The sequence below is a fragment of the Cetorhinus maximus genome, chromosome 8 (assembly GCF_964194155.1).
Source record: "Cetorhinus maximus chromosome 8, sCetMax3.hap1.1, whole genome shotgun sequence".
Taxonomy (NCBI): domain Eukaryota; kingdom Metazoa; phylum Chordata; class Chondrichthyes; order Lamniformes; family Cetorhinidae; genus Cetorhinus; species Cetorhinus maximus.
The window spans coordinates 79,666,709-79,685,922 of NC_135886.1; the positions used below are offsets into that span (position 1 = coordinate 79,666,709).

The 19,214-nt window shown below is 42.8% G+C and overlaps 1 protein-coding gene across 1 annotated transcript in view; it reads left to right on the forward strand.

The window, feature by feature from the left end:
- LOC144683754 (ecto-NOX disulfide-thiol exchanger 2-like) overlaps positions 1-19,214 on the forward strand; it is a 328,442-nt gene that overhangs the window by 267,182 nt on the left and 42,046 nt on the right. The gene's annotated exons all lie outside the window — the stretch shown is intronic.

Consider the following 19,214-nt stretch of genomic DNA (forward strand, 5'->3'; position numbering starts at 1 on the left):
TATTGATATTTAATGAGAACAGGATTGGACTTGGCCTTTAGGTTAAATATGCACTGTATGGTAGCGTAGTGAGTATATTACTGGAACAATGATCTGGAGACCTGAGTCCAAATACCGCCACAGCAACTGGTGAATTTAAATTAATTCGTTACAATTGTATAGGGCTTTGGTAAGATCACATCTGGAGTACTGTGCATAGTTTTGGTCTCCATATCTAAGGAAGGATAAACTTGCTTTGGAGGCAGAATAGCAAAGGTTTAAAAGAATGAAAGGGTTGCCCTCTAGGTGATCCAATTGAAACATACAAGATACTGAAGGGGCTTTTTGGGATAGACATTGAGAGGTTGTATCTCCTGGCTGGAGAATCTAGGACGCAGCACAACCTGTGGATAAGGGTCCATCATTTAGGACTGAGATGAAAATAAATTTCTTCACTCAGGATTGTGAATCTTTGGAATTGCCTATACCTTGAAGGTTGTGGATGCTCCATTGTTGAGTATGTTTCTCAGGGAATTGAGGGATAGGAGAGCAGGTTGGAGAGTAGTGTTGAAGTAAAAGATAAGCAATGATTGTATTGAATGGTGCAGCAGGCTCAAGAGGCTAAGTGGTCTATTCCTACACTTTTTTTCTTATATTCTTATGTAAATACACTGTCAACTTACTGTTCAAGTTCATAAATGAGAAATAATTACTTGGAGAGGTAATGAAAAACTGCTAGCGCCCATGGAACTGTACTTTGACATTAATCAGCATGGAGGAAAAACTCACCTGCCATTCCTTAACATGCCTCTATCTGTTGCTTACTTTATTCCTATCCTCCATGATTTCCCAGAGTGTGGCAAGTCAACAATTAGAGTATATCCTGTCAACTAATGTGAATTATCATTAATGTGTTACATGAGTTGAGTTTGCTGTACTTTGCATTACTTGACCTTGGCACATTGGATGATTCTGCACTTCAGTATACGCAACAGTGTATATGAAACAAGAAATCAAGCACTGGGTGGCAGATTTTAGCCACTCCAGCAAAGCTTATTAAGACCGAGAGTTTAGTTTCAACAACTTAAATATTTTAAGAAATACATGACTTAGCTTCCACATGAATCCGTACAATTACATAAGGTCAGCCTGCTAGATGGAATCTTAATCACTCTGCAGTAGATCTCTGGTGTCCTTGGTCCAATCTACATGCCTTGAGTCACTAGAATAATCTTTATTTACTTCTCTAACACTGAATTTTGTCACAGGATATGGTGTAACCACAGCAACATCAATTTGCTCTTCAATGCCATTTTTTTGTTTTGTGCTACCTTTAGACAAAGTTGATTAGTCACCAGGACCAGATGGGGTGCTTCTGAGGATGCTGAGGAAAGTTAGAGTGGGAATTGCAGTGGTACTGGCTTAACCTTTGCTGTCTTTCAAGAATGTTCTTAGTTCAGATTTCTGGCATTTGCTGTTTTTATTTTGATCTCTGAGCACCTTCAGCTTGTAGTTGATATGGTTGGCTGTACTTTCTACTATGGTGGAAGACTTAAAGCACAAATTTGTTTCTTCTACTGAGGAGCATGTATATATTTTAAATATTGTTTTAATATAATAGTCCCATTTGCAGAATACTGAAGAAAATAAAAATTGTTTGGACAGTTTCAAAAAGAAATTTCAGTGGATTCAGATGGCAGCTGCTTAAAAAAAATAAAATACCAACAGAAAATGATGACCAACCTGCTGGATTTGCAATGCTTTTTAAGTTCCCAGGCACTGAACTAAATACACAGAGCTGACTCCATGGCAACACTACAGATTTTGGCACATGCCAAAAGTTTCTTCTGGCCCCTTTCATTCCTCCGCCCTACCTTCTTGTCCATTTCCTTCATTGCACTCCCAAGTTTCCTGAATGGCTCAGTAAATATATTCAGAAAGGAGCTGAACCGCACAGACCAGGTTCTCCTGTCTCCTGTAAAATAAAACATTAGCACCAAATCCTGCAAAATATCAATACATATGTAAATAATATTCCATCAAAACTCCAGTGTGTATCTATATTAAAGGGTATCAGATAGATTTCCAATATATAAATTACTAGTCAGTCTCCTGTAACAGCATATCAAAATCAAGTGTTGCATTTAGATGGTGATGCCTCCACTGACAGGAGGGTATTATAATAATTAGAGCATGGCATTTGTACCTCCCACTAGTAGTGGTACTGTGGTGCCATCACTGGATCGAATATAATTATAGCATGACAAGTTTACACAAGCAGCTAAGCAGTTCTATTATAAATGTGGACGTAGAAATTTATAATGAAAAGGGTTTATTCATAAATGCAGTTGTGAAACTTTTCATAGTGCATCTTCTGTTGCTTTTGCGAATAAAAAGTCAAGACAAATTGAATCTCCCTCAGTGTACCTTAATAGTGAAATAGATATGGGGATCTGTAGCTTCAGCCCCCTTTTTTTTTGGACCCATTTTGTAATACTGGCCCGAAGTTTACAGGGCCCCTAGGAGGTGTGGTGTGTGTAAAATTGAGTGAGATGGCAGGGAGTGGTGTGCCAATCGCCTTCCCACTGCTGCTGGCATTTTACCAATGGTGGAGAAGGTAATGAATAGCCGCCCACCAACCTTCAAGGGCCACAAGGGCGTCTTCCCGCTGCTGCTGATGGGGAAACCTCATTCCTTAAAAGACCATAAGCCCTAACTACAGGCAATTCATTTTATGAGGATCATAAAATCCAATCAGAACCCATAACCGGCTGAGGTGGGGTTATGCCTGACTTTCCTGTCACTGGACAGGGCCATCTTCACCACATAAAACCTTGACCTGTATTACCCTGAGAAATTTATAGCCGTACCTTTGTTTTTCTCCAATGCAATTCACATAATACTGGTAGTGTTCTAATTTCCTAAAGCAAATATAAGAATGAACAAGTATGATGAACAGAACAATAATTAGTTAATTGGAGATTCTCTTAGCTCATTTTATAAATGGGTTGTTCAGTGTGTGTTAGGCCTGGTTGAATCTCTGGTCTATGCTGAGTTAGGTGATCTCAACCAGGTAATGATAGCTGGCTTCTTTGGTCTCAGCATCCCTGATCGAAAAAAAATAGTGGAGCGAAATTGACCATGGCCCTACATTATTACTTTTCACTGATTCTTGCCAGAAAATCACATGTGGATTTTAGGTGAGGATGGTATTGGGCTCAATCAGGATGCCATTCATGATGGGAATACCTGATCCACATTTGCATCTGGAAATTTCGTTTGAATGCACTTTTTTTCCAGCGAATTTGTTGAAAATCAAAGTCACTGGCACAAAATATTGTGGTATTTTAAGCATAAATTATGTTCATTGCAAATAATATTTCCACAATCTATTGTTAGTTTTATACATATACCACTAAAAGCATGACCACAGGAAGAATTAATCACCATTATTCATTACAGGCTTTCAAGGTTGCTCCAAAAATTAAACTGGTTCTTTTAGGAGCAAGACACTAATAAGAACATTTTATCAGCTTTTGAGTATATATTTTTTAACTTACTAAGAAACTGACTACTGTACCCCAGTATAACTAGGAAGTGGCTGTGTATATTTTTTCATAAGTAATTTTCAGTAATTTAAAATTGAGTTAGTCTCAGGTGGTGGATTAACACTGATTGAAATACTTAATGGTTGTGATTAAATCTATTATCAGTCAAACTGCACCTAGTTAGTACCCTTAAGTTTTAAAGAATTTTTAAAAAGCAACATTTTTAAAAAATAGTGCTATCAAGTGGCACTTATTCAGCAATAATCTGCTCACTGACGCTCAGTTTGGGTTCTGCCAGGACCAACACTGCTCCTGACTTCATTACAGCCTTGGTCCAAACATGGAATAAAGAGCTGAACTCGAGGTGATGTGAGAGTGACTGCCCTTGACATCAAGGATCATTTGACTGAGTGTGGCATCAACACGTCCTAGCAAAATTGGAGTGAATGGGAATCGGGAAAACCCTCCACTTTTTGGGATCATACATATCACAAAGGAGGATGGGTGTGGTTGTTGGAGGTCAGCCATCTCAGCCCTGGGATGTCGCTGCAGGAGTGCCAGAGGGTGGAGTCCTAGGCCCCAACCATCTTGAACTACTTCATCAATGACTTCCCTCCATCATAAGGTAAGATGTGGGGATGTTCACTGCACGATGTTCTGTGCCCTTCGTGACGACTCGGAGGCTGAAGCAGTCCGTATCCATACACAGCAATACCCGGACAACATTCAGGATTGGGCTGGTAAATGGCAAGTAACATTTGTGCAAATCAAGTGCCAGGCAATGACCATCTCCAACAAAAGAGAACCTAACCGTCTTCCCTTCAAATTCAATGGCATTGCCATTGCTGAATCCCCCACTGTCAACATCCTGGGGGTTACCATTGACCAGAAACTGAACTGGACAAACCACATAAATACTGTGGCTAGAAGAGCACATCAGAAACTGGGAATACTGCATCGAGCAACTCACCTCCTGAGTTTCCAAAGCCTGCCCACCATCTAAAAGGTAAAAGTCAAGAGTTTGATGGAATACTATCCACTCAGTTGGATGAGTGCAGCTCTAACAACACTCAAGAAGCTCAACACAATCCAGGTCAAAGCAGCCCGTTTGATTGATTGGCACCCCGTCCACCACCTTCAACATTCACTTCCTCCATCACCGATGCACAGTGGCAGCAGTGTGTACCATCTACAAGATGCACTGCAGCAACTCACCAAGGCTCTACCACTTAGAAGGACAGGGGCGGCAGATACATGGCAACTATCTTGGACGCACTCAAGAAATTCATCATCTTGCTGACTCGAGCTAATCTGCTCTTTATAACTTACATTAAAATTGAAGTCTCTCCTTAAAACTTTGCTTTTGCTACAAGCTATTTTAATCTCCGTCACCTGCAAATTCCCCTCCAAGCCGTACATCATCCTGTCTTGGGAAATATCACCGCTCCTTCACTGTCACTGGGTCAAAATCCTGGAACTGCCTTCCTAGCAGTGCTGTGGGTGCAACTATACCACATGGACTGCAGTGGTTCAAGAAGGCAGCTCACCACCTTCTCAAGGGCAATTGGGGATGGCTAATAAATGCTGACCCAGCCAGTGATGCCCACACCCTGTGAAAGATTTTTTTTTTAATGGCAATTTAAAACACCACCCAATGGTGCCGGTTCATAAGAAATTTTGTGTTCAATATGCAAATGAGGTTGAGGAGGAAAACTCTTCAAAAGGGGCACCATTTTTGTGCAACTTGCACCCGTTTTGCTGATTGAGCCCAAGCAGAAATTTTGTCCTTTGTATCTGGCTCACATATGCAGAATGACCAGTTGGATGAGATATGAGGTTAACAGTATTCATGGAACAATCCCCAGAGCCAAACAGCATCTTCAGAAAAGAAAAGTAAGGGAAAAATTAGAGTGAGAAAAATAATTAGTACCCCAGGCCCATTTTACTTTGGCAGCATGTATAAATTTTGGAGTAGAGAAAATATTGTTTTACAACATGGAAAAATAATTTGGTGACAGTCAATGAGTTGGTATAATTTGAGTGGGTTAAATAAATATGATGAACTCTATATTGACTGGAAGCAATGTGATAATTACAGATAACTGCAACACGAACTGTTGGGCATGTATGTTTCTGCTCTGATTTCGTTTGCTTCCTGAAACCGTTTAATTGTTTCCCATCTGGCATTTATCCTCAGTGGAATGATGCCTTGGTTAATGCTCAAAGGTTCATCTTTTCAGCATCTGGAAATGCCCTGACAGATACTCTCGCAATTATATTCTTAAGTGTTTCACATACAAGGACATCTTGTTGATGATTAAACCTATCTACAATAGGCTTAATAGAGCCTGCAAAATTGCTTTTCTCCCAGAAGGTTTCAATTTATTCTATACTGTGGGCTTGCACACTGATTTCTTCAATCAGCTCTGAACTGACTTGTAACAAGTCATTATGTATGCATATTTTGAGTAATTGCAGCTTGTGTCACTATGGTAACTATTTACCAGCAAAATGAGCAGTAATCAGTAATTTTGGGATGCTATTTGCAAAGTCCACTAATTATATCAATACAATTATGCTTTCCCCACATACACATAAGTTTTCCCAAGTTTTAGGTTTTTAGCCTCTTTGAGCTGCAGCACCATAATATGTTTATCAATAGGATCTTAATCTGAGAGCTTTGAAGACTGATTTTTGTTGGAATGAGGCACAATTTTCTATACAAGTATATATTTCTGTCACAGATGCACTTGGTTCTCTGTCTAACACTTGCAACTACCATTTTTCATGTTTGTTGGGAGCTAGACTTTAGGAAAATTTATTACTAAAAGCAGTTAATAAATTGAATAGCAGCTGCTGGAAATCAAACAAAAACACAAAATTCTAGAAACATTATTACAACACTAGTAAGAGGAGATATAGAAAGCAATCAATGGAGACACGATGGTTAGAATAAGAAAGCACTTCACTATAATGGGACTGTCTAAAGCCTGCAGATAAATTGTGAAGTGGCAGAATGTATTAATTAGGAGATTAAAATAACTTGTAGCAAAAGCAAAGTTTTAATGAGAGACTTCAATTTTCATATAAGTTATAAAGAGCAGAGTAGCTCGAGTCACCTAGATGATGAATTTCTTGCGTGCTTTCAAGATAGTTTCTAGAGCAAGATGTTCCAGAAACAGGGAGAACAGGCCATTTTAGATTTAGTAATGAATAATGAGGTAGAGTTTGTTAATCTAAGAGGGGGAGAATATTTATATAACAGTGATCATAATATGATTAAATCCAATTTTAACTACTTAGCACAGTTACTAAGATTCTAGATTTTGGCAAGGCTAACTTTATTAGGAAGTGGTGGCATAGTTGCATAGTCACTGAATTAGTAATCCAGAGACCTAGGGTAATGCTCTGGGGACCCGGGTTCAAATCCTACCACAGCAAATGGTGAATTCAAAAAATCTGGAAACCGTTGTCAATTGTCGTAATCACAATGTGTCTCCAAACCCACAACAATGTGGTTGACCCTTACATGCCCTTCAGTTCTCAAAGGCAATTAGGGATGGGCAGTAAATGCTGGCTTAGCCAGCAACGCCCACATCCCATGAACAAATTTAAAAAGACAGACTGTAACCAACTGGTCAAAACTGTTATCCAGTAAAATTACAAATTACCAAAGAACTTAATAGAGGACCAATATAAGGCGAAACAGCTCTACTTGTCATGGCTGACGAAAGGGACAAGAGATAACAACCTAAAGGAAAGAGCATATAAAGCTGCAAAGTATATTGTAAATCCAGGAACTGGGAAAGATGCAATGAAAACAAAGGCAAAAGAAGTTCTAAAAATGGAATATGAAAATAATCATGATTAACGCACTGTTTTTCCCATTATATTAGATAAATGGTAGTGGAGGGTAATGTGGTTCCTTTTAAAAACAGCTGAAATAATATTGCAAATGAAAATAAGGAAATGGAAAGATGTTGAATATTTTTTGTCAGCTTTCTCTTCTGTCCAATTTGTTTCTCCTTTGATTTTGTAGAATAGAAATGCAGAAATTGGTGAAAATATACAGCAAGTCTGTCAACACCTGTGAAAAGAAAAGACAGACTAATATTTTCAGAATTGGATAGATTTTCATGTTTTAAGTTGGTTCACTTGTGTTTGTCCATTTCATAAATATATTTCCACAACAGGAAAGAAAAGCTGTATGAGTGAGATTTAAATGCAATGCTTTGATTGTTTTATCATTTGTACTTACATTTTACACAAATTATTAAAAATTTATCTGTTTTGATTGCATCCTGTAACAACCTATGGGGTTTTTCTTCTCAAAATTCTCAATAAATCGGAGTCATCTACAGAAATGTTCAGTGTATCAGTAATTAAAAGAAGATGGTTTCTTGGGGCCCAGTTCTAATCTGATATTTAAAGAAACTGTGTATATTCAGATTAAAGTTTTGAGGGCTGCAGGTGTATTTTTGTACCAGGATAAGCATTGCAGCAATTTCATCATTTTGTTTGTTCCAAAAATACACTAGGAAATTCCCTATTGTTCTGAATGTAACTTTCTCTCGCCAATTTTTGCTCACATGTATTTGGGCATGTGCTCAGTTGACATTGCTAGCTTATTCACCAATTTCCACTTAAGGAAGCCATAGATATTTGCGCCTCAGCACTATATCATGGTGATCTAGACCCACCACCATTACGTGGATCAGTATTCATTGAACTTTTGAACTCGGCAACTCATGCAGTTGAGTTGAGTTTTAGTGACACCATATATGCCTGCATAGATAATGTTGCTATGGGATCCCCTCTAAGCCCAGCTTTCACAAACTTCGGTCTTGGGTTCCATGAGAAACATGTCTTCGATGGAATGACACCTAACCTCCTACCCCTCGCTTATTTCTGATAGGTGGATGATATGTTTGCTATATTTAAATCTGCAGCTGCATGTAGCAATTTCCTTACATGTCTTAATGAACTCCATCCTGCGCTCAAATTCACCTTTGAAATGGAGCAGTCAATTGAACTGCCCTTTCTTGACGTACTAGTTGAAAAATCTGCCAGTGGGTTCTCTACCACGGTCTACCACAAGCCTACCCTCACTGATCAGTATGCATGTTGGGACTCTTACAGTTCCACATGCTATAAGATTGGCCTTATCGGCAAACTTTATAAATAGGGCCTGAGCCATTTGCTCACCATGCAAGCTTGATGTTGTTATGATGTGGCAGATGATTTGTGCCAGGCAGATCAAATCCACGAGGGAAACATGATCACAAGGTCACAACTGTTTTGCAACTTGTATTTTATTTCAAGATGTGTATCTTCAATTCAGAAGTAATAAGACTACCACAATTTCAGAGGTTTTTAGAAAACTAAATTAAACATTTATTAACAAAAGAAAAGATTTCAAGCACATGCATAGGTCTACAAATTACTATTATAATAACTCCTAAAACCCCTAATTAATCTGGCCTCCAGTTACACCCCTGTAAAAGCAACAGGAGAAACAAATAGGAAGATATAGACGGGATGGTCAAATGGGCAGATAAGTGGAAGATGGAATTTAACCCTGAAAAATTTGAGGTGATACACTTTGGAAGGAGTAATTTGACAAGGAAGTATTCAATGAATGGCATGACGCTAGGAAGTTCTGGGGAACAAAGGGACCTTGGCGTGTGTGTCCATAGATCTCTGAAGTAGGGAGGTCATGTTGGAATTGTATAGAACCTTGGTGAAGCCACAGCTGGAGTACTGTGTGCAGTTCTGGTCTCCACATTATAGGAAGGATGTGGTTGCACTGGAGGGGGTGCAGAGGAGATTCACCAGGATGTTGCCTGGGATGAAACATTTAAGTTATGAAGAGAGGTTGGATAGACTTGGGTTGTTTTCATTGGAGCGGAGAAGACTGAGGGGCGACCTGATTGAGGTGTACAAGATTATGAGGGGCATGGACAGGGTGGATAGGGAGCAGCTGTTCCCCTTAGTTGAAGGGTCAGTCACAAGGGGGCATAAGTTCAAGGTGAGGAGCAGGAGGTTTAGGGGGGATGTGAGGAAAAACTTTTTTACCCAGAGGGTGGTGACGGTCTGGAATGCACTGCCTGGGAGGGTGGTGGAGGCGGGTTGCCTCACATCCTTTAAAAAGTACCTGTATGAGCACTTGGCACGTCATAACATTCAAGGCTATGGGCCAAGTGCTGTTAAATGGGATTAGGTAGGTAGGTCGTGTGTTTCTCACGTGTCGGTGCAGACTCAATGGGCCGAAAGGCCTCTTCTACTCTGTGATTCTGTGAAATAGATTTAAACAGACCCAGGCAAAACCACTCAACACCCTGGACAGTTAAACTCAAAGTGCGTTTTCTCAGCTTTAGTCCCTGTAGACAGTAACTTGATGCACAGAGGCTGGAGGCTTTTCACACTTGTTAGATCTTAGAATGCCTTCTCCTCTTACACATAGCCTCATTCCCTTTATACATGTTTCTCCCTTTTTAATGCAAATTTCATTGTTCTGATATGTCTTTGGAACTTTACCTTTCTCATGATATAAATCTTTTCACAGTGCTCATATTATCAGTAACCTTTGGGAAAAATAAACACACTGTTTAGCTTAGCTTCCTCTGGCTAGGTGTAACCTCCCCCCATCTCTTTGAAATTCAAACCGCCCTAATTTATCTATAAATGCAAGTTTTCCTCACACCTCGTTCTAAAACTTCAGCCCTGTTTACATATTTAGCATTTCAAACCTAGCTTCTTGTTGATGACTCAAAGCCTCCAGGCCAGCTGTCTCCAATTCAATTAAATCCCAAACACATACACATATGCACAGAGAAACTATCCAAACCCCACAATTAAACCGATTTTAGAATAAATCACAATATTGAGAATTATTGTATTTTCATGATAATGCTGAAATAGGGCACATCATAAGCATCCAGCAGGAAAATGGCTACCCTTATCAGGTCATTTTGCACTGTATATCATGCAAACTCATGAACGGGCCTAAGGCTGTCACTTTCAGCCCTGAAAAATGCTCAGTCTGCCTCAGATTACCCTGGAAGGTATCTCAAAAATTCGAACAACAGGTTAAGCTAGCTGTTTCACACTGCTGCAATGCAGTAGCAACATGAGTGGTATTCACCACTAACAGGATGCTGCCATCGACCAAAAAAAGGCATTCTGCCTATCACACAAAGTGCCAGTGTGATGCTAGGCATGTAGGCTGTACATCACAAAGACTGGCGGATCGTATCAAACAACATGTGCCAGCCCATTCTTGCATAACTCAAAACAGTGTCCAACATTAGATATGATTCTGTGACTGGACAACATTTGCTAAATAATCCTCAGTGTGCTAAGAATTATGTTGACAACTAGATCGTCAGTCGATTTTGCAGCGTGGTGCATTTGCATGTACTGGAAGCTACATATATTAATACACAGGGCCCTGTTCTTTGCAGATAGAAAGAACATGTACGCACATTGCACCTGTTGCAGCTAAACAGAATAAGTGACAGCCATTCGCTGACTCATTCCTCAGGGCAATGCCTTGACCAATTAGGGTCAAGCTACCTGGTTTAAATTTCAAACAATGCTTGGCAGTTAACTGTCAGTCACCATCACTGGTGCATTCTCCATGGCAACACCACTTGCCAACCAATCAGCATTCTCTTCACACACAGTATAAATTGTTGTTTTCCCCCTTATATTGGTGTTCTTGTGAAGTGTCCTGATGAATCAATGGTGGAAAATTAAAGTGCCCCTATTGTCCGATGGAACAAGCTCCTGCAGGTGCTAAATAGATCTATTTTTGAAGACCAACTTTGAGCTCAGTGGACATTGCACCTTCTGTTGGAAAGGGGTTTTTACTAGGTGTGTGTCTGGTTTAATACTGTTTTATTGTGACCAGTCTAGGCATTAGATGGCATGAATGTGATATGCCCTGGATTAAGCTAACGCAGGTTGTGGCAGGCGCTTTAGGATAGTTCCTCATTGCCCCCTCGTTCCTCTGCAAGCTACTGTAGGACCTGCACTTTATTTTCACTAATATAGAACCTGAGGTTAGCCATCAACTCCTATCCAACTTTTTTCCCCCACTTGCAGATGTTTAGCCACCACCAGGTAGTTTAATTACAATTGTAGAGCTGATTTGCTGCCATTTGATGTAGCAGCACATGTTATAAACCCTGTGCTGTGGAGTAGTTCCAAAATATGCCAGGGGACTTCCAATTACTTTATTAGTTACTGTACATGCCTACTCTGACACGATTCACCATTACAGAGTTAATTGGCATGTACTCTCACCTCCCTCATTCTGGGACATGTGTAATACAGTACCACTGAAAGATACCAAGATTTACAAACCTTTATGATAGCTACTGAAATGTCATAAGGCTGTCTTAATGTATGCCTGAGGGTGGGGGAGCAGAAGCTTTACATTGTAGCTGAATCTTACACAAAGTGGTCACCAAATATAACCAAGTTGAAGAGAGGGAGAAAAAGTCCTTAGCAGTAAAACTCCTCCCCTTCTCAAGGAGATCTACAAAACATTACATATTAACACTCATATTTGTATCAATGAGATTTTCTTACAATGGTCTGTAGTCACATATATCAGTACTTTAGACTTTAATGGACTGCAGAATACTTCACCCTCAAATTAGTATAATTTACTTCTTGGGCCTAGAATTGTAGGCTTTGAAGAGCTAATTGGTTTCTTTTTTCTGATAGATGCAATAATAGCAGTTAACATGTTAGCAGTGAATTGAGTCCTACTGAAATCTAGCTCAACAAGGGATATTTTGTTATGAGACTCCTGCTGTATTAATTTACATGGAAATTGATTATGCCTTTATTATTTCTGCAGAGATGGTTTTTGTATTAGCTCTGGGAACTTGCTCACATTTTGTAGTCTTTCGATCTGCAAGAGCTGGTTTTCTTGCTTGGTTAGAGGTGCTTGCACCACTATTCAATTTGAGATTTAAGGCCCCATTTGTCATGGATGCTTTAAAAAGTGTGTCTTCAAGATTACCTGTGAACAATGTGTTTGTTTGTGAGTGTGTATATTTTGACCTTTGAGTAATCCAATTTAAAAATAACCCAGCAGCAAACCCTTGTTAGTGCAAAAGGTTAGTTTATTTCGCACCACTGCTCTGGAAGTTATTTAAGAAAAGATAAAGTTACTAACACATACACCCACAAAGATTAGTTACAGAGGAAGATAAAAAGATACTTATAAACGCGAGTCAAGTTCAGGCTGTATTGTTCAACGCAGGCCTGCTAGTTTTTCAAAGTCGAAATGTTGTGTTGTCTGGAGTGATGGTTTTGAGGTTATAGAATTGTCTCTGCAGCTGCGATGGCTTCCACTTTCGAATTTCCAGATGCTGCTTTAACAAATGAGCTTAGGTGGAATCAGGTTTACGAGGAAGAGAGAAGGCCTCTTACTTCTGCAGGAGTGATACTTTTAACTGCCTAGTTACTTTAGAGCAGACCAATAGCTGTTTTCTGTTCTGCCGATGGGCCATGAAGGCTCGAAACGTTAACTGATTTCTTCTCCGCCGATGCTGCCAGACCTGCTGAGTTTTTCCAGGTAATTCTGTTGCTGTTTTTCTGGTTGTCTCCCTTTGCCTCTCCCTGTTGCAAGCGGTTGTCTTTTCTGCTACACTGAAGCTAGTTCAAGATGGATCTGTCTCTAGGCAGCTTGCTGCCCTTTTTTTAAACAGCATTAAACAAAGATGGCTAATGTTATGCTAAGTCATTGCCCCATATAAGGCAAGTGGTAATTCCATTACAGTTTTGAATTCTTTTTGACCACCTGCTGTGTTCAAAAGAGCCAGAGCTGTTCACGCCTTAAAGTGGCTTATCAGTTAGTCTCTTTGTATTTGGAGGAAAGGCCATCAAGGCAATGAGTTTCTGTTTACTCATTTGGGACACTCAGAATCACAGAATATCACAGTGCAGAAGAGGCCCTTCGGCCCATCGAGTCTGCAGCGACATGTGAGAAACACCTGACCTACCTACTTAATCCCATTTACCAGCACTTGGCCCATAGCTTCACTGAGTTTCAAATTTTTTTGTGTATTATATATGTCTGGGTATGCATTCTTGTTCACCTCAGAAGGTAAGAAAGATGGTTGAAATCCACAATTCTGCCTGGTAACCTTGAGCCATTTTGAGAACAGTCTTTAAACTCAGTCCATGATTTAAAAAAAAATGTTTCCTAAAAATTTGTAATGTAATACCTGCCCACCATAACACATTTAATCTTCTGATTTTGCTCTGATTAACTAGATCTACCCAACACCCAATGCCAAATTTAAAGGATTTTTATAGTGAATTCTATCTTTCTTCTTCAGACTTTAAATGAACACATTTGGTGCAGTACTGAACTGTACAGTAAATCCCAGGATATAAGCATGGTTGATGCTAAGTACTTAGCATTACTTAGCCTTAGCCAGGAAGGTACTCCGAGCACTACAGTGGTCCTCTTTGTTCCTGAGCTAGGGAAAGGGGGAAATCATTTGGTAGCCTCACTCTTTCTTTCTTTATCCAGTGATCTCTGCTGAAAAGTATGCTTATGTTGAACTGGACATCAGATGAGGATCCCCACCATAGTCGATGAGCTTGTAAATCTTGTTGCGTGGGCTTGCACACACACAATTGTAGTTTGAGCATCATATCAGAGAGCTATCAATGCTTATATAACCATCCCCTGCTAAGTGTCCCTGAGTTCAGGAGAAGTAAAGAGGGGAGGAAATGCTTTGCTTCAGCCATGAGTTCTTGATTCAGACTTTTCAAATCAGAAGAAAAAGTCAATTTTTAGAAAACTTCTGTGGCAGTCCATACTATTGTTCGTTCAACGCAAACTGAAGCAAGGACATACAAATTTAATTATTTGGACTTTATCTGGGATTGGCCAGTGGAGCTATTGTTTTGTATTGGGGAGAATGGCCAATTTGCTTTCTCAACTCTAGGGGCAGAATTTTACCCTTGGCATGCAGGATTGACGGGGGCAGTTGGGAATCCGACTGCCGCCCGCAATCAGCAGCGCTCCATGATTTTACGCGGGGGCCAATTAATGCCTGCCCAGCATGATATGCAACCTGGAATGTGCGTGAGGGGGTGGAGTCATGATGACCACCAGGTCCAACGGCGACCCAATAGCCAATTCAAGTGCAGCCTCAGCAATCCTTGGAAAGCTGCCTTTGAGAGACGCGGACGTGTTGCCAATGGACACTGTAGTGGGTGGACACGGCAGGCGGGAGGGCAGGCTGGCAGGGCAGTTGGCCCTGCATTTTTCGGACGAGTGCCTCGCAGCCCTCCTGGAGGTGGTGACAGCGAGGAGAGAAACCCTCGTCCTCGGGGACAGGAGGAGGAGGACCCCCCACCTCATCAAAAAGGCGTGGGAGGAGATGGCATCCAGGGTCAGCAGCCACAATGTGGTGAGTCGCACATGGGTCTAATGCCGTAAGCGCTTCAACAATCTGCTGCGATCGGGAAGGATGAGTACCATGTTGGCATAGGTCACTTTGCAGAACAGTTAAGAGCTGTCCCACCCCCCACCTTGGACCTCAGAGGTATTAGACTGAGAGTGTCAAATGTCAATGAGGCAGGAGCTGGCCAAGGGGGTGAGCCCTGGCTGCTTGGACTGAGTGCCTTGATGCTCCAGGGTCATGAATCGCCTGAGCACTGCAAGGTGCTCCTCAGGTGTTATTGGCCAGGCTGCAATGGAGCTGCAGGTAGAGAGTGGACTAATCAATGCCCCTCTGCCCTTTCAGGAGAAAACATCTCATAACAATGCTGAGAGGTCGTGGACTAGTGGGGGACACCCACACCACCTCATCCTCTCGCAATACAAGCAAGAGGCGCCATGCACCTCGACCAAGCGGCCATGGTGAGGTTCAGGTACCAGAGGAAGGTAAGAGTGGAGTGCACTGAGGTGAGAATGTCGGTTATTGCTACCATTCCAGTGTAGTCTCTATATTGATGTGAGCCTGGAACCTACAATCTCCATTGATATTGGAAAGACGAGGGCACTCTGATACAATCCTCTGTCTCATCAGGGTGCCAGGCATGCACAGTGACAGTTTCACGACTCAAACTAATGACATGTCGTCGTCATCCTCCCTTTTAGGCTCACCAGCAGTTCATTATGAGGAGCCTGAAGGCCCACCCATGACCCCTGCGGACCACCTTGCTCACCACATACCTGCGTCATGCCCTCTCTGTCAATCAGGCGCCAGCACAGATACCAGCACCTTGGTTGGCATAACATCGCCGCCTGGTCTATCGGTGCACACTGGTGGAGGCACTTCACACTCGCTTGAGGTGCAGGTGGAGGCAGAGAGTGCCCAGGGCATCGGCAGTCAGAGGACTGCTGAGGACCAGGACAAGGCTCAGTCAATGGCTGATAATGGGCCTCTGGAGTTGTCCCTGAGGCAGCAGATGCTAGATGTCCAGCAGGGTATGCGGGAGGATCTGACAGACGGAGATACATAAGGGAATGTGTGCCATGGTGTCCATTGTGGAGAAGTCCATGTGGAGCATAAGCACTGTGTTGCCTCTCATAACCGAGCGCAGTGCCTCCTCCATGGAGAGAGTGGTGATTCTCATGGAGAGGCTCCTCCAGGGACTCGATCAGGGATTCTTGGGGATACGCTCGGACCTGCAAGCCCTCACACCGGCAATGGCCTCAGCTGATCAGTGTCAGTGTAGGAGATGCATTGGGCACCCAGTATCCCAGCTAGGTGCCTGTCCATCAATGGTGAGCAGGGAGGTCCAAAGCAACCTCACATTGGCACACAAGCTGCCTGACATCTCTGCGAGTTCCTCAGGGCGTTCTGGATGATGGTAGCAGCTCCTCTGCCCCTCTGTCAGTGACTGCAGCATCTGATGAGGCTGCGGCGACTGGGGAGATGCCAGCCGTGGCACTAGCCACTCCCTCCCAGCACAGGGTGCATGGGCCAGAGGACACCCGCCAAGGTCATCAAGGCCAACAAGACAGCCGAGTGAACAGGCTGCCTCCAATGCCGGTGCCAGCGAGGGGAGAGAACCTAGCCGTAGCAACCGCAAGCAAAAACTTAAAACGCCTTAAACACAACACAGACGGTATTTGGTTCCCCCATTTTTCTTCATTTTTTAATGGTGTGATGGAAAACACCTGTTCATGTTCATTTCTGCTACTTTTAACATTCACAAGTAAATGATGTGTTATTTTGTGCAACTGGCCTCTGTATACTTCATTTGTTCTGTAGGTGCAGGGTAGGCCATGATGTTGTGAAGGACGTGTGTCTCCTGAAACTTTATTGCAAAGGCACATAGCTTATGTTGTTGACCAAGGAACTGGTCCTGTCAGGGATCAAATATGGAGCCTGCAGCCCTGGCATGTGGTGGTGGTTTTTATTTGGTCGTCTAGCTGAAGCAGTATTGGATCAAAGTGTCCCAGGCATCCCTGCCTCCCTGTAGGTTACCCACATGTATATGCCTTCAGCGATCTCCTCACCGTGCTCGTCCTCGGACTCACTACTGGATGCATCATCCGTTGCCTGTGCAGCTGCATCAAGATCATCTTCCTCCACTGCATCCCCCCTTGCCAGTGCCAGATTGTGGAGAGCACAGCTTGCAACCACTATCTGTAACACACACTCTGACGGTATTAGAGTGCGCCTCCTGAACAGTCCAGGCATCGGAAGCGCATCTTGAGAAAACCTATGGTTCTCCCTAGCACTGCCCTTGTGGAGGCATGACACCTGTTGTACCGCTGCTCAGCCTCTGTTCTTGGATGGCGGAGAGGCATCATGAGCCACCTTTTGAGGGGATAACCATTGTCACCCAGCAGCCATCCATCCAGTCAGGCTGGAGCACTGAAGAGCCTCGGCACCTGGCAGTGCCTCAGGATGTAAGCATTATGGGAGCTGCCAGGGTACCTTGTACACACTTACATCTTGTGATCACACACTATCTGCACGTACATGGAGTGGAATCCCTTCCTGTTGATGAAGGCACCCGGCTGACCTGCTGGCGCCTTGATGGCCACATGTGTGCAGTCGATTGCACCTAGCATTCACTGCAAAGCCTCTGGCTTGCTCTGCCTACCTGGCCTTGTCTGTACGGTAGTGAATGAAAGTCATTGCATGCCTGAACAGAGCGTCTGTCACCAGTTTGACGCAACTATGGACAGCTAATTGGGACACTCCACAAAGATCCCCCACTGACTCCTGGAAAGAGCTGGAGGCATAGAAGTTGAGGGCCACTGTGACCTTCAGGGCCACTGGCATGGGGTGTCCACCCACACAGTTGGAGCTGATCTCAGGGCCGATCCTCTGACAGATGGAGGTCACTGTCTCCCATGAGAGACGGAGCCTCTGTCGGCATTGCACCTCAGACATATTGAGGTAGCTACATTGCCGCCTGTAAACCCTGGCAGCAGGATAGTGACGTCTTCTGCGGCCCCTTCCACCTTGGACTTCCTGTTGGCCATGCGCCTTTGTGCCTGCGCCTCTCCCCCCAAAGGTCGCTCTCCTGGAAGCTGAATAGGGACACCAGGTTTCCTCCCCCTTCTGGCCCTCTCTTCCTCTTCAGAGGAGATGCCTCCAGTGGAGACATTATCCCCATTATCAGGGTACGGTAAGACTGTCTGATACCTGGGAGGCCCCACATGGTGTAAACCCTCCGGGGGCTTCAAACAACAGTTGAGTCCAGAACTGAAGCCTCTAAAATATCTGAATGCAGCTCTGAAGCGAAATGAAGCTGTCCTGTTCACAGAAGCAACCAGCAGCGAGTGGTATCCTGCACTCATCACTAATCGCATTGACAAGGCCACTGACCCCTTTTATCCTGCCCATGAATGAAGTTTTGCAAGTTGTGGCCTGCCCATTTTGTCCGTGTGACAGCCTAAAAATCGCACAGGCTTCATAAAGTTGCAGACACTTGGTGTCTCAAAGGTCTTAACTGGCCACTTAATTAATGGTGGGCGCACATCCTTCTCCATCACGTGCCCGTCTAGCGAAATATCGCGAGAGTGCGTGTTGATGTCGGCACGTTTGGCCGATGTCAACGTGCTTTATTTAATGCTCAAGCAGGTGGGGCACTCGCCCACCAAGCTAGAAATTCTGCCCTAGGTGACAATGAGGGAGAGGGAAGAATTAGTAGAGTTTCAAAGAAGCAACAGATTCTTGTCAGGCAAGGGAATCTAAAGGTTATCGGGGTAGATGGAAATGTAGAATTCGGCACACAAACAGATCAACCATGATCTTATTGAATGGCGGAGCAGGTTTGAAGGGCCAAATGGTCTATTTCTGGTCCTATTTCATATGTTCGTTTGAGTTGAGTGCAAGATGAAAAGCTTATATATATCTCTTTTTCAGCGATACTCAAGTTCTGTGCTACCAGATGACTATTTGATTATGAATTGTGTAATTGTAGCTTCAGTGCAGCACACAGATGTGAGTGAGACTTTAATTGACTGCAGGTCACTGTAGCTGCAGATCATTCATGACCAATGGATTAAGGTGACCACAGGTGTATATGCACCTGAAATTCTGAGTGCATTGTGATGATGCCCCTGTACTGGTGCAATCAGTGGCAAAATTCAAAGCTGATCTGGAGACATTGCCAGCTTTTAGACAGGGACTGCTTCAAGCAAATTGACTTTTGAACCACTGTGAAAAGATCACAAAGTATAAG